This window comes from Odocoileus virginianus, chromosome 19 (assembly GCF_023699985.2).
Source record: "Odocoileus virginianus isolate 20LAN1187 ecotype Illinois chromosome 19, Ovbor_1.2, whole genome shotgun sequence".
In the NCBI taxonomy this organism is placed as follows: domain Eukaryota; kingdom Metazoa; phylum Chordata; class Mammalia; order Artiodactyla; family Cervidae; genus Odocoileus; species Odocoileus virginianus.
Genome location: NC_069692.1, coordinates 2,702,783 through 2,716,758, shown reverse-complemented (window position 1 = coordinate 2,716,758; position 13,976 = coordinate 2,702,783). Strand labels below are relative to the sequence as shown.

At 38.8% G+C, this 13,976-nt stretch overlaps 1 protein-coding gene across 5 annotated transcripts in view; it reads left to right on the top strand.

The window, feature by feature from the left end:
* Window positions 1–13,976, top strand: part of SENP6 (SUMO specific peptidase 6) — a 132,711-nt gene that overhangs the window by 17,722 nt on the left and 101,013 nt on the right. The window lies entirely within an intron of this gene.

Sequence of the window (13,976 nt, the reverse complement as noted above, 5' to 3'; positions counted from 1 at the left end):
TAGGTTCTCAGCGAAGTTGAGAGAGGAAGGTACAGAGATTTGCCATATACCTCCCACCCCAACACATGCATAGCCTTCACCAATATCAATATCTCCCACCAGAGTGGTATGTCTGCTATAATTGATAACCCTCCATTGACACATCATAATCTCTCAAAAAGTCCATAGTTTACATTATGGTTCACCCATAGACTATACCTTGTGTGGTATAGTCTGTGAGTTTGGACAAGTGTATAATGACATATACCTATCATTATTGTATCATACAGAGTATTTTCATTGCCATAAAAATCTTTATTGTTCTACCTGTTCATCCCTCCACCCCCCACACCCACCTCATCCTTGCAACTACTGACCTTTTTACTGTGCATAGTTTTGCCTATTCACAATGTCATCTAGGTGAAATCTTACAGTAGGTCTACTTTTCTGGTTTTTTTCCCTCAGAGTAATAGGCATTTAAGGTCGTTTCATCCTCTATGTCATTTCATGACTTGGCGATTCCTTTTTTTTTCCCCCAAATAACATTTCATTTAATTTACCACAGTTTATTCATCCACCTACCTACTGAAGGACATCTTGGTCGCTTCCAAGTTGTGCCAGTTGTGATGAAGCTGCTGTAAATATCTGTGTGTGGATTCAGTGTGGATATTAGTTTTTTACTCCTGTGGGTGAATATCAAGGAGTGTAGTTGCTGAACCATGTGGTAACAGTACGTTTTGCTTTGTAGGAAACTAAACCTGTACTGTTGTGTATTCTCCCCAGCAGTGAACGAGCGTTCTTGTGCCACATCCTCAGAGCATTTGGTGTTAGTGTTCCAGATTTTGTCAATTTTAATGGATGGGTAGTGGTATCTCATTATTTTAGTTTGCATTTCCCTTATAACATATGATTTGAAGAAAGTTTTCATGTGCTGATTTGCCATGTCTGTATCTTCTTTGGTAAGGTGTCTGTTAAGGTCTTTGACTTATTTTTTAATCAGGTTTTTTTTTTTTTTTTAAATCTTTGAGTTCTATGTATATTTTGGATAAAGTCCTTTACCAGATCTGTTTTTCTGCAGATATTTTCTCCCAGTCTGTGGCTTGTTTTCTGGTTTTCTTGGCAGAGCAAAAGTTTTTAATTGTAATGAAGTTCAGTTTTCAATTGTTTCTTTCATGGATTATACCTTTGGTGTTATAGCTAAAGAGTCATCTCCATACCAGCTAGATTTTCTCCTATGTTATCTTCTAGGAGTTTTATAGTTGTGTGTTTTACACTTATGTCTGTGATCCATTTTGAATTAGTTTGTTTTCACTTTGAATTAATTTTTGTGAGCGGCGTAAGGTCCGTGTCTAGATTCATTACTTTGCATGTGAACGTGCAGTTGTTCCTGCACCATTTTCAGAAAGGTTGTCTTTGGCTCTGTTGCGTTGCCTTTCCACCCTTGACAGACAACAGTTGACTATACTTATGTGGCTCTATTCTGGGCTCTGTATTCTTTTCCGCTGATTGATTTGTTCTTTGCCAATACTACTCTGACTTGATTACTGTGCCTTTATAAATCTTTGAAGTCAGGTGGTGTCTGTTCTCCAGATTTGTTCTTAAACATTGTGACTGGGCTCCCCTGGTGACTCAGTGGTAAAGAATTCAGCTGCAATGCAGGAGATGCAGGTTCAATCCCTGGATTGGGAAGATCCACTGAAGAAGGAAATGGCAACCAACTCCAGTATTCTTGGCTGGGAAATCCCATGGTTAGAGGAGCCTGGTGGGCTGCAGTCGGAGTCGCAAAAAGAGTCAGACTCGCAAAAAGAGTCAGACTAAACAAACATTGTGATGGCTATTCTGAATCTCTTCCCTTTCCATATAAACTTTAGACAGTTTCTTAACATCCATAAAATAACTTGCTAAAACTTTGACTGCAGTTGCATTGAATTTATAAAGTTAGAAAGAACTGACATCTTGATGGTATTGAATCTTCCTATCTATGAACACAAATATCTCTTCTCCATTTTATTTAGTTTTTCTTTCATTTCATCCATCAGAGTTTTGTAGTTTCCCCTGTGTAGATTTTATATGTATTTTGTTAGCTTTATAGCTAAGTATTTCATTTTTTGGGGGGGCTAATGTTAGTGTTATTGTGTTTTTAATTTCACATTCACCTTGCTCATTATTAGTATATAGGAAAGTGTAATTTTTTTGTATTAACCTTGTATCTTCCAGCCTTACTGTATTTGCTTCGTAGTTCCAAGAGGGTTTTTTTTTTTTTTTTTTGAGTTATTCGGATTTTCTGCCTAGATGATCATGTCATCTGCAAACAAAGTTTTCTTTCTTGCCAATCTGTATCTCTATGTAAATACAACACAGAAGATATATAATCAAATACCTTGTTTATATTATTTTCCTCAAACTACTATCTGCTATTGGAAATAAGAAAAAATGAAGTTTTAATTTTATCTCCGCTTATTCCTTCTCGACAGCCTTTCTTTATATACATTCAGATTTCTAACCTACATCATTTTTCTTCCCTCCAAAGGACTTTTTTTTAAAAAAACATTTGCAAAGCAGCAAGTTCTTGGGATATTTGTCTAATAAAGTCTTATTTTTCCTTTGCTGCCTGTAAAGGGAATGGCAACCAACTCCATTTTCGAGCCTGGTGGGCTACAGTCCTTAGGTTGCCACAGAGTCGAACACGACTGAAGCGACTTAACACATTGAAAAATAATATCACAGGGTACAGAAATCGAGCGTCTCCCCCCGCCCCAATACTTTATATTGTTTCACTTTACTGTCTTGTTTGCATAATTTCCAAGGAGAATTCAAATTCAGTTACAATTCTTACCTCCCTCCTGCCCCCACCACCACCCCATCCTGCCTCTGCCTGTGGTTTGAAAATGATATACATGCCTGTGTCGCCTAAAAAGATGCACCGTGTGAGAGCTGGGAGGTAGGTTTTGTTTGAGGCTGAGTGACCACTGCAGCCTGGGAGCCGGCACCTCAGATCGCTCTGAAAGACTGCTCCAGAGCGGCAGTAGGGGAAGGTCAGCATGTAAGATTTTGCTGAAAAGGGAGTTCAGCACAGTCAGGCGCTTATTTTACAAAAGGTTTTCTGCCAGTCACAAGGAGCTGATGTCACCATGAAGGGGATTTAGTGCTTTTCTGGATATGAGGAGATGCAAGGATTTGGATCATGAATCAGTTCCTGAAAATACCTAGTTGTCCGAAGATCTGGAGCAAAGAGTGCCTCTGCATCCTGAATCCTCCTCAGCGGGTGTCGAAGGTCAGCCGCTACAGCAGCACAGGGTTCAGTCCCTGCAGAGGCGGGCGGCGGAGGCCCTTGTTCAGTTGCTGGCAGATGTTTTTGGCAAGTGCCAATATGTAGCTGACACCTAAGTGTAGTTTTTTAGATTTATTCTGCGTCAGAACTTCCTGGATCTGTGGTTTGTTGTTTAATGTTAATCTGGGGAAATTCTGTCTTTTATTGTTTCAAATATTTTTTCTGTTCTTTCCTTTCTTCTCCTAGTATTTCTATTAAACATAGGTTACACCTTTTGCACTTCTCCTACAACCCTTGGGCGTTGTTTCTTTTTTTTACCCCCTTCAGTCCGTTCTCTTTGGCTTTCTTGATAGCTCATTTGGTAAAGAATCCGCCTGCAATGTAGGAGACCCCGGTTTGATTCCTGGGTCCTGGATCCCCTGGAGAAGGAAATGGCAACCCACTCCAGTATTCTTGGGCTTCCCTCGTGGCTCAGCTGGTAAGGAATCTGCCTGCAGTGCGGGAGACCTGGGTTCGATCTGTGAAGAAGGGAAAGGCTACCCACTCCAGTATTCTGGCCTGGAGAGGTCCATAGACTATGTAGTCCATGGGGTCACAGAGAGTCGGACACGACTGAGCGACTTTCACCTTCCCTTTCATTGATACACTCAAGTTCAGAGATTCTTTCCTTAGCTGTGTCCAATCTACTAATAAGCTCATCAGAGGCATCTTTCCTTGCTGTTACATATTTTTATTTCTAGCATTAATTTTTGGTTCTTAGGATTTTCATTTCTGCTTACATTGCAGAGGTGTTAATGTGTTAATTAACTGTCTGCTGTACTGTCTGCTTTAACCATTAGAGCCCTTAGCGGAGTAATCACAGTTGTTTAAATTACCAGCTTTATAATTCCAGCATCCATGCCATGTCTGCCTTGATGCTTGTTTTATCACATCAAATTGTGTTTTTTGCCTTTTAGTATGTCTTAACTTTTTTCTTGTTACCTCGACATGATACACTGGGTAAAAGGAACTACAGGTTTTTGGGTAAGAGGAAGCATTCTATAGTCCTGGGATTGGGTCTGATCTTCAGTTCCATGAGCCTAGGCCTCTAAACTGTGAACTTTACACGGGTTTCTCAGTGTTTTTCTCTACTCTTAGGTGGGACGGGATGGCTAGAATGGGCTGGTGTTGGGTATCTCCCTTCTCCCAGCAGGAGTTGTGTCAGTTTAATAAAACTTCTGTAGGTTAGGCTCTTTCTTACTCCTGAGGCCTTGTTAAGAACAGAGTCCTCTCTTGCATCTCAAAATGGTTCCTTTTTCCCTTTCCCAGATGGAAGGGGAGGGTGGGCTGGGGTGGATTTTTCTCCAGTGTTTACTGGGAGAACCTGGTCAAGCTCCTGAAGGTGAAACTCACAAGTGGGACCCCCTATTATGACTGATTGCCTCTGGAATTTTAACCCTCAGATGTAAATACTGAACCTCCAACAGTTCGTCAATTTACGATTGAGACTTTCCTCCCAAGGTACTGGATCTTGTGGTAGTTGTAAGATTAGTACAAAGAATTTTCATTTGCCCTTAACTTATTTCCCCCAGTATTGATATTTACCATCATTGCTTTATTGTATCTTCTCTCTAACTGTATATGTTTATATATGCTTACTTTTCCCCCCTGAATCACTTGAAAGTAAATTTCAGGCATACTGCTCGTTACCCTAAGTTACTTCGTTGTCTTACCTCTTCTTCATGTTTTTTGAACTATAGATCCTCTTAAATTACTACAGTGTAGTTATCAAAATCAGAAAATTAACATTAATATAATACTATTGTCTAATCTACAGACTTTATTTCAATTTTTACTAGTTGACCTAAAATGTTGTTTTTAGGAAAAAGAAAAATTCTGATTCTGGGTCTAGTTTTGGATCACTTACGGGATTTATTAGTCATGATTCTTCTGTCTTTTTTAATCTGGAATAGTATTCCAGTCTTTCTTTTCTCTCTTTACATTGACATGTTTAATATATGTGTGTGTGCAGTCAGTCTCTCAGTCATGTCCCACTCTTTGCAACCTCATGGACTGTATAGCCCACCAGGCTTCTCTCTCCATGAGATTATCCAGACAACACTACTGGAGTGAGTAGCCATTCCTTTCTCCAGGGAATTTTCCCAACCCAGGGACCACACCCCGGTCTTCTGCATTCTAGGCATATTCTTTACCCTCTGAGCAGTTTCTGCTCCAGGGGGATCTTCCTGACCCAGGGATGGAATTTGCATCCTACATCAGCAGGAGGATTTTTTACCGCTATACCACCTGGGAAGCCATAAGCTTTACAGTTATTTTGTAGTTTGGGTTTGTCTGATGCTTCCTCATGCTTAGATTTAGGTTATGCATTTTTATAAGGAATGCCATAGTAATGAGCTTTTGTCTTATTTATTGGTGAAATTATCTTTGATCACTTAGTTAAGATGGTTTTTGCCAGTTTTCTCCACTGAAAGGCACTATATTCTCCTTTGTAATTAATTTCTGTGGGGAACTACTTTGAGACAATATAATAACATTTCTTAGCAGATTTCACCCTTAGTATTAGCTTCTTTCCATTTATTATTCCTTGATATGCATGCTTTAATCAGTTTTTATTATAATGTTTCCCAAATTATGATTTTCCAGTTGTATCCTTCTTATATATTTAATTCACATTCTACTAAATACTTGTTCTTTAAAAAAAAAAAAGTCAGATTTTCTTCCTACCTTCAGATGCCTTGTGCCTCCAGTTTGTTAGCTCTCTGGGCCGTGTGCACAGAGACGCATGCTGCTTGTTCGCTTTCCTCGCCCCTTGCAGATGGTGTCTGCCCCGTCATGCTGTGCCGGTTAGGACCTTCACTGCATGGTTCAGTAGAGCTGCTCGTGCTGCTTATGGCAGGGAAAAGTTACAGTGTTTTCCAAAGGTCTTTGTGCAGTAGTTACTCTTTTCTTTTTATTCCTTCTATACTTAGTTTGCTAAGAGTTTTTATTTTGTGAATTACATTCATGATTTTCAAATCAGTTGTAGAATAAACCCTACTTGGTTGTAACATATTATTATCTATCACTGTATTTGATTTACTATTATCTTATTTAGAGTTAGATGTCTGTCTTCATGAGAGCATGTTCTCATGGCATTTTCCTTCCTTAAAAGTTATCAGATTTGGGACAGAGTCTTCTGACCTCATGAAATGAGCTGCAAAATGTTCCTTTTTTCTTTTTTTTTCATTTTTCTGGTTTGTTGGTATTTTTTAAAAGCTTGAAAGAAATTATGGGAGAGGCCTTCTGTGTCTGAATTTTTCTTTTCAGAGAGATTTATAATAATTATCTTTTATTGATAGCAGTATTCAAAATTTTTTTCTTTTGTCAGTTTGGTAATATTTGTGCCCTCACAGGTGTTTGTTTCTTTCTGTAGACAAACTAAATCAGTTCCTATGCATCCATCAAATTTTCATCTTTCGTTAGTTTAGGTACATCGGTCATCTGCTGTTGTCTTCTTTCTGGGTTCTTTCTGTCCTTACGGATTTCTACTTCTCCCCTTTGCTTTCATTACTGTCATTTTAGTGGAGGTGCATGGAGGAAAATGCAGTATTTAATTTATGTTGCTTAACGGAGATCTTTCTTTAGCTTTTGTATTTCCTTTAATTTTGTAAATAGAATACAGTGGATGTAATTTTCCACTCTTACTATGAGTGTCAACCATAATAGGACAGCAAAGAGTGCTGATACTCTCAAGGATTTCTGGGGGTTCAAAGTTTTTTTCCTTAATGTAAGTTGCTCTAAAATGTATGTTTTTAGAATTTGCTTGTTTTTTATGATTTATTTTGTTCTAATTGGCAGTCATCACTTTGATTAGGTTATTTTCCTCTCACTGATTTGTAGGTTCTAATCTGCTGTCAGTTAGGAGATGCCACGCTTGGACTTGTTGGAACTGTGTGCACAGAGCCCTGCTCCTTCAGGGTGTACACAGTGCAATGTCTCCTGGTCTTTCGCTGCTTAGTGGCCGTTCTGGTAACCTGCCCGGCTTTCAGTGACGGGTACTAGTTGCTGCGTTTAGGAGTCTTTATAGCCTAGTAATTGTCAGAGTTTATTATGTTCTTCATAACCCTTTAAAAAAAAAAAAACACAGGTTTATTTTACATTTGGTTTCTGAATATTTTGAAGGGATAATTTTAGATTTATAGAGAAGTTTCAGAGATGTTATAGTTGCTTTGTACTGTTTACCCATCTTCCCCTAATGTTGCCAACTTAGATAATCATATGTTTGTAAAAAACTAGGAAGTTAACAAGGGCATAATACTGTTACCTAAACTGCAGACTTGAATTTCACTAGTTAGTTCATCAATGTCTTGTTTATTTTGTAGGATCCAGGACTCCACATTGCATTTGGTTGTTGTGTCACCTTTGTCCCCTCTGATCATGTTGATTTCTTTAATCTTTTTTCATAACCTTGACAGTTTTAAACTGTCCTGGTCAGGATTTTCTAAAATGTTCCTCAGTTTGGGTTTATCTGATGTGTTCCCATGACAAAACTGGCATGGGTTTTGGGGAAGAAAACAGAGAGCTGAAGTCACATTTTCATCACATCATATTAAATGTGCTATTAATGTTGTTGTTCAGTCCCTAAGTCCTATCCAACTCTTGGAATGCAACCTCATGAAATGCAGCACGCCAAACTTCCCTGTCCTTCACTATTTCCTGAAGTTTGCTCAAACTCACATACATTGAGTCAGTGATACTATCCAACCATCTCATCCTCTGTTGCCCGTTTCTCCTTTTGCCTTCAGTCTTTTCCTAACATCAAGGTCTTTTCCTAACTTCACCTGAGGTGGCCAAAATATTGGAGCTTCAGTTTCAATATCAGTCCTTCCAATGAATATTCCAGTTGGATTCCTTTAGGGTTGACTGGTTTGATCTCCTGGCAGTCCAAGGGACTCTTAATAGTGTTTCAGTACAGAATTCAGAAGCCCAAACTCTTAGGCACTCAGCCTTCTTAATGGTCCAACTCTTACATGCATTTATGATTACTGAAGATACCATGGCTTTGACTATACGGACCTTTGTTGGCAAAGTGATGTCTCCTTTTTAATCCATTGTCTAGGTTTGTCATAGGTTTCCTTCCAAGGAGCAAGCGTCTTTTAATTTCACGGGTGCAGTCACCATCTGCAGTGATTTTGGAGCCCAAGATGATAAAATCTGTCACTGTTTCCACATTTTCCCCTTCTGTTTGCCATGAAGTGGTGGGCCTGAATGCCACTGATGTTCGTTTTTTGAATGTTGAGTTTTAAGCCAGCTTTTTCACTCTCTTTCACCCTAATAAAGAGGCTCTTTAGTTTCTCTTTGCTTTTTGCCATTAGAATGGTATTATCTGCATATCTGAGGTTATTGATACTTCTCTCAGCAACCTTGATTCCAGCTTGTGATTCATCCCGTCTGGCATTTTGCATGATGTACTCTTCATATGAGTTAAATAAGCAGGGTGACAATATACAGCCTTGACATACTCCTTTCTCAATTTTGAACACTCTGTTGTTCCATGTCTGGTTCTGACTTGCTTCTTGACCTGCATGCAAGTTTCTCAGGAGGCAGGTAAGGTGGTCTGGTACTCCCATCTCTTTTAAGAATTTTTCACAGTTTGTTGTGACCCACATGGTCAAAGCGTTATAGTTAATGAAACAGAAGTAGGTGTTTCTGTGTGATTCCCTTGCTTTCAGTATAATCCAACAAATGTTGGCAATTTGATTTCTGGTTCCTCTGCCTTTTGTAAACTCAGCTTGTATATCTGAAAGTTCTTAGTTCACGTATTGTTGAAGCCTAGCTTGAAGACTATTGAACATTACCTTACTAGCATGTGAAATGAGTGCAACTGTATGGTAGTTTGAGCACTCTTTGGCATTGCTTTTCTTTGGGATTAGAATGAAAACTGACCTTTTCCAGTTTTGTGGACATTGCTGAGTTTTCCATGTTTGCTGGCATGTTGGAGTGCAACACTTTAACAGCATCATTTTAAAGGATTTGAAATAGCTCAATTGGAATTCCATCACCTCAGCTAGCTTTGTTCATAGTGATGCTTCCTAAGGCCCACTTGACTTTGCATTCCAGGATGTCTGGCTCTAGGTGAGTGATCACACCATCGTGATTATCTGAGTCATTAAGACCTTTTTTGTACAATTCTTCAGTGTATTCTTGCCACCTCTTCTTAGTCTCTTCTCCTTCTGTTAGGTCCTTACTGTTTCTGTTCTTTATCATACCCATCTTTGCATTAAATGTTTCCGTGGTATCTCTAATTTTCTTGCAGAGATCTCTAGTTTCCCATTCTATTATTTTCCTCTATTTCTTTACATTGTTCACTTAAGAACTTTCTTCTCTCTCCTTGCTGTTCTCTCTGTGTGTTGTTGGATATATTTTTCCCTTCCTTCCTTGCCTTTTGCTTGTTCTCTTTTCTCAGCTATTTGTAAAGTCTCCTTAGACAACCAACTTTGCCTTCTTGCTTTTCTTTTCTTGGGGATGGTTTTGGTCACCGCTTCCTGTACAGTGTTATGAACCTCCATCCATAGTTCTTCAGACACTCTTTCCATCAGATCTAATCCCTTGAATCTTTTCATCACCTCCACTGTATAATCATAAGGGATTTGATTTAAGTTAAACCTGAAAGGTCTAGTAGTTTTCTTTACTTGCTTCTATTTAAGCCTGAATTTTGCAATAAGGAGTTCACTTTGGACTCTTCTTGATTATGAGGGCTCTTTCAATGCTTCTAAGGCATTCTTGCCCACAGTAGTAGATACAGTGGTCATCTGAATTAAATGCCTATTCCTGCCCAGTTTAGTTCACTGATACCTAAAATGTTGATGTTCATCTTGATTCATGGCCCTAACATTCTAGGTTCCTATGCAGTATTCTTTACAGCATCGGACTTTATTTTCACCGTGAGGCATATCCACAACTTTGTGTCATTTCCATTTGGCCTATCCTCTTTATTCTTTCTGGAGCTATTTCTGCGCTCTTTCTCAGTAGCATATTGAACACTTTCTGACCTGGGGGGCTCATCTCCAGGTGTCATATCTTTTCTTGCCTTTTCATACTGTTCGTGGGGTTTTTGAGGCAAGAATATTGGAGTAATTTGTCATTCCCTCCTCCAGTGGACGTCATTTTTTCAGAACTCTCCATCATGACCTGTTCATCCTCGGTGGCCCCGCACAGCATGGCTCATAGCTTCATTGAGTTACGAAAGTACCTTCACACGACAAGGCTATGATCAATGAAGGGAATGCTATGAATAAAACATCACTTTTGATGTTAACTTTGATGTTCACTTGATGCAGGTAGTGATTATCAGATTTCTTGCTGTTAGTCACATTTTTCTGTAGTTGACTCGGGAAGTGAATTACAAGTTCTGTCTCTTAAAGGCAGGGGTTTGTATATGTATTATTTGGAATTCTGTAAGGAAGATGTGTCCCTTCTCCCCATTTATTTATTTATTCAGTTATATCATATTATATATGATATAATATATATTATATTCATATATATTTATATTTATATATTCAGTTATTTAATCATATTATAATTCAGTACTGTTATCATTTATTTTTGCGAAAATTGTTCCACTTTTGGTGATTGGTGGGTTCTTTTAGGTTGCTCTTGAATCCTTTTGAAATTTCCCATCCTTTTTTTTTTTAAATGCCTTCTTGCTTTCTGGCCCTGCAGAATACTCCAGACTTACCTTGTATTTTTCTTGCCTCATCCTAGAATCAATCATTTCTCCTGGGAACTCTGGCTCCTTGTATTGCAGAATGGTATTCAGAAAATAAAATCTGATTGTAAGCGTGCTTGTTGCTACTGGGATATCACTTGTAGACTTTCTCTGAGGACAGACCTTTAGCTCTTCTAGCCTGTGGAACAGAGTCTCTATATTTGTTTCTGTATCTATTCATCTATATGTGTATCAAATAAATATAAGTTCATACTGATACCTCTTACTCTAACCTAGCACCACTAGAATGAACAGTTCATTCTAGCTGTCTTCTCTTATTTGTAACTTCTTTTACTGAAAGAAAAACCTTGCTCCTATTCTACTATTTATTTATGTATATTATACATGTAAAGAGGTTTCAGATTTGCTCCTGATGACTTCTTTCCACCTACTTCATAATATTTTTGGTTGTAAACTCATATTTTGTTGAATTTTTTTGAGGCATTGATGTTTTTTAGAGAAGATTTGTATTTGATTCTGCTAGTCATTTAGGGGTTTTGGTACTTATGTTTTAGCCTTTACAGTTTTTTACTGTGGGAAAATATACACAACATAAAATTTATTGTTTTAACTGTTTATAAATATACAAATGTAAATTGGCATTAAGTACATTCATAATGTTGTGCAACTATCACCACTATCCATTTCTCTAACTTTCTCATCATCCCAGACAAAAGCTGAGTACCCATTAAAAAATAACTCTACATTTTCTTCTCCCTTCAGCCCCTGGAAACCTCTATTCTACTTGCTCTCTGAATTTGCCTATTTTAGATATATCATATAAATAGAATCATACAATATTTGTCCTTCTGTGTCTGGCATGATTAAAATGAAAGTGAAAGTTGCTTAGTTGTGTCTGACTCTTTGCGACCCCATGGACTTGTAGCCTGCCAGGCTCCTCTGTCCATGGAATTCTCTAGGCATGAATACTGGAGTGGGTAGCCGTTCCCTTCTCCAGGGGATCTTCCCACCTCAGGGGTTGAACCTAGGTTTCCTGCATTGCAGGTGTATTCTTTACCAGTTGAGCTACGAGGGAAGCCCCATGAGTTAAAATGGGTAAAGCATTTTACTCCTGTTTTTAAGGTTCATCCATGTTGTAGCATGTCAGAATTCGTATCTTTATAATTCAAAAAATAATCCTCTATATGTGTATTTGTGAACACAGCACGTTTTGTTTATCCATTAATCTGCTGATGCACATGTGGGTAGTTTCCACCTTCTGACTTTTGTGCATAATGCTGCTGTGAACTTTGGTGACAAGTTTCAGAGTCCATGGTCTCAGATGTTTCGGGGTATATTTCTAGAAGTAGGATCACTGATCATAGAGTAGTTCTATGTGTAACTTTCTGAGGAACTGCCAAGCGTTTTCCACAATGGCCGCTCCATTTTATATTCCCACAGGTAATCCAACACTCATGTTTTCCAAGTAAAAAAATAGCCATCCTAACGAATGTGAAATAGTATCTCATTATACTTTCACTTTGCACTTCCCTAACATCTTTGTGATACTGTGCATCTTTCCCATTTTAAGTAGGGGCTTTTCTGGGCCATATAGGCTGTGAGACTATTTTAATTATGGACTCTTCTGGACCATGTAGGTTATGAAAATTCTGGTCCCAAACCTGTGTAACTGTGAGCTGGCGTTGAGGTATTCCCTAAACATGAAGCCAAAGTACTCTTTATTTGTCTTCGCGTGAATGCATAGTCGCTCAGTCGTGTCCAACTCTTTACGACCATTTGTACTGTAGCCCGCCAGGTTTCTCTGTCCATGGGATTTCCCAGGGAAGAACACTGGAGTGGGTTGCCATTTTCTTCCTCTAGGGGATCTTCCCGACCCAGGGATCAAACACGTGTCTCCTGCATTGCTGGTGGATTCTTTACCTGCTGAGCCATCAGGAAAACTCTGTCTTTAGTTCAATCCCGGAACCCTGAACCAACAGCATGATGTCATAATTATCCTCCCATCTCTTTCTTCAGTAAGTTTCTTTTTTTTTTTTTTTCTGCACTAGTTCAGCCAGTTGGATTGTTGCCCTTCAGGTCTTCATTCTGACCTTTCATCTTGCTGGGCCCCCAGAACTGATCTTCCCAAGCTCTAGGCCTCAGATTTTTGTTGCTGCTAACTCACTTCAGTTGTGTCCAACTCTGTGCGACCCCATAGACAGCAGCCCACCAGGCCCCCCTGTCCCTGGGATTCTCCAGGCAAGAATACTGGAGTGGGTTGCCATTTCCTTCTCCAATGCATGAAAGTGAAAAATGAAAGTGAAGTTGCTCAGTCGTGTCCAACTCTTAGCGACCCCATGGACTGCAGCCTACCAGGCTCCTCCGTCCATGGGATTTTCCAGGCAGGAGTACTGGAGTGGGGTGGCATTGCCTTCTCCGCAGGTTTTTGTTACGTGGCTCCAAAACAAATGCCACCTTCAGAACTTCATTAATTTCTCAGGTTCCCACTTTCTAGTTGCTTATGGCTTCACGATATTTCAGGCGTGCATTTATATGATTTTAATCTCATAGTTAAGCATGTTTGGTGTGCTGATTTGGAGAGGTGTTTTGAACATTGAGCTCTCCCTGGTGCTAACCCCAAAAACCTTAGTTTGTTTCTTTTCTGTTAAAATGCAGAGATGGTTGACTGAGGTAGCAAAAAGGCTGGTGGTCTGGATTTAGTTCTCATAAGTAAGGCAAGCAAATTAAGTTAGTAATTTCTAGAACCAGTGATCAAATATGGAGATACAGGGTTGATTTTTATGTATTTCATACATATTCGTGTGTTCCTGTCCACATTTTTTAAAATATTTTACTGAATTTGAGCTTTTTTTCTGTAGCACATTCACAGATATGGACAAGTGTAAATTAGCAAAAATAGATTTTAATGTGTTCTTTTTCTCTTAGAGTCAGTAGGCAAAAGACAAACATATTAAAAGAAAACTTTGACTAAGCAAAGAGTTTGGCAAATGCTCAATTTTATTTTATATTGAATAG